The following is a 2,676-nucleotide window of genomic DNA, read 5'->3' as shown; positions in this document are numbered from 1 at the left end:
AGAGGAGAGGGGGAATGGATGTTGCGTTATACAAATGAAGGGATAAAGATAATAGTGAGGGGAAGAGTAAAACTATAATGAGATAATAGGAGGGATACTTCATGAATTTAGTAGAGGAGAAGAGATAAGGGGAAAGATCCGAAATAATTTTCTCTCCCGTGATATATGTCTGTGTTGATGGTAGGGCGGGGAAGTGGTGGTGTGGGGTGGAAATACTCTTTTTCTTATTCAGTGTATATATATCTTCGTGAGATATCGCTTTTTCAAAAAGGTATTGTTATGGAAGAGGTCAAGCGTGAAGTCTTATAAAAATACAGTTCCATTTGATTTAGGACAACATACCCCTGTACAACATTCTTTTACATAAATTCAATGTAACATTTACCAACAAATAATCACTGTAAGTAAATTAGTATATTTGTTTACAGACGAAAAAAAAGTTTGGTTGGTGAAGTAGACTGTCATCTGCCAGTAATGTTGTCGTCTTTGTGTTGAACTATATCAGGTACCTTCTTCTCACATACCACCATCAATATATGGCTTCTGGTGTGAATGATACAGATACCAGAAAGAAATGACCTGTAATATCGTAAAATATACCTTGCTTCACGAAATCTAATTTGCTCGAAATCTGTCTTTTTTTAAAATAAGAATGTTAGGAAGTTCGCAGTAGTCATTCTAGCATAGTTCTTTATTTTCCCATTAATAATAAAGTTGTTTATATTCAGTAAACTGGAGAACAAGTCTACACAGTTCTATATCACAAAGGTGGATAACTTCACTTCAATATTGTGACTTACTATAAAAGTTTACAGAAGGTCTTTGAAACTGAATCATGAATATACCTCTTTATATTCTCTATTAGTATCTGAGTTTCTCGAAAGTATATCAGTATTTTCAAGTGAAGTATGTTTTCTGGTGTGACGGAATGGATTTTGCCCCCAAATGCTCTGGTACGGCCGAGAGTGGGGAGAGTCCGTTGTCCTTCTCGAAATGCTCTCATATGGCCACGCGTATATAGCCTCTCCCACGAAAGTCCTACTCACTACCTTCTCGCGTCATTACTGTTGTTTACGAAATTGAGAGAACGAAAAGCGAATGACCGACGATTTAACCGGGTTGGTGGACACGGAAAGTCCACCTAGGGGAGTTGGGAAACCCTGATTCCAAACTAATGGTGCACATGGGCTCCAGTATCCTGATGGAACAAAATGCGTATGAATCAATCGTTGGTCACCGGCTACCGTGGGACTGCATCTCCTCACGATGCTCCACTGTCTTGTGGATCAGACCTTTAGGTCGAAGGCTCCGGGTGTGGCCCTCTAAGAAAAGTATCTGCTTCGGTTTGGGCACCCGGCCAGTATCACAGCCCTCACACAAATCAAATGAGATTTGTGTGGCGCATATGTATCTGGTGCTTCCTTGTACCAATATTTATGTGTTCAAATAAATAAATAAATAAAATTTTGTACGATATTTGAAACGAATTAGCACTGTTAAAACACGAATCGACAATAAATGTGGCTTGCTCATCGTGTTATATTTCACAGAGCCACATAATATCATAAGGCAAAGACTAGCCTATAGTTGTGAATTCTTCATAGCTATGTTAAAAATATCACTTATTGTAAACGCATCAAAGACATTAGAAATAAGGGGGTTTTCTATGGAGATTTGAAGTAATTTTTATATATACTTGAAATCATGAGTCAATTGAAACTAGACCAGCATGGAAAACCTAGAAGCACTGGACGGCCGATTCGCCCTATTGTGGGACTCCTCAGCAGTGCGCATCCACAATCACACCTCACAAGATTCAAACCCAGGACCTACCAGTCTCGCGCCAGAGCGGGATCGTGGATGCGCACTACTGAGGAGTCCCACAATAGGACGAAACGGTCGTCCAGTGGTGGTCTAACTTCAATTGACTCATGATCTCAACTATTAAGATTACTATAATATCCACAAAACCCCTTCTGATAAAAATCAAAATATGCACACTAGTGACTGGCTTCATGAAGTAGTTCCTGGAGTTCTAGTAAGAAGCAGTGACCAGTGTAGTTCAACCAGGTCTGTTTTGAGATAGTAACTTACTGAAGACAATGGTGGATATGGGGCTCAATTTCGTGGATTGGTTGATGTTAGACAATAACATCGTTGGATGCCGGCTCAGTGGTCTGGAGGTTAAGCGCTCGCGAGCGAGACTGATATGTCCTGTGCTCGAATCTCACGAGGCGGGATCGTGGATGGACACTGTCAAGGAGTCCCATAATAGTACGAACTGGCCGTCCAGTGCTTCCAGGTTTTCCATGGTGGTCTAACTTCAATAGACTCATGATCTCAACCATTGAAATTCCTATAATATCCACAAAAACCCCTCCTGGTATTGATGATATTATTTAAACAAATGAATAATCTATAACTCTTAAATTATAGAGATTAATTATGATCATACAAAAATTAAACTTTGATCATATCTTCATTCATAAGACGATATCGGATTTATATTGATTATGACATTTCATTCTACCTGAAAATTGGCTAATTGCTGTCTCTATATATCTTATACTGCTCAAAACATGATCAATGTCTAATATTAATTTAGTTATTTGTTGATTATTAAAAAATACTATCAAAATGATGAAACCATCCATTGTCATGGTTTATACCCACCTC

This window comes from Schistosoma mansoni, chromosome 2 (assembly GCF_000237925.1).
Source record: "Schistosoma mansoni strain Puerto Rico chromosome 2, complete genome".
NCBI lineage: Eukaryota > Metazoa > Platyhelminthes > Trematoda > Strigeidida > Schistosomatidae > Schistosoma > Schistosoma mansoni.
This window is presented reverse-complemented; position numbering follows the sequence as displayed.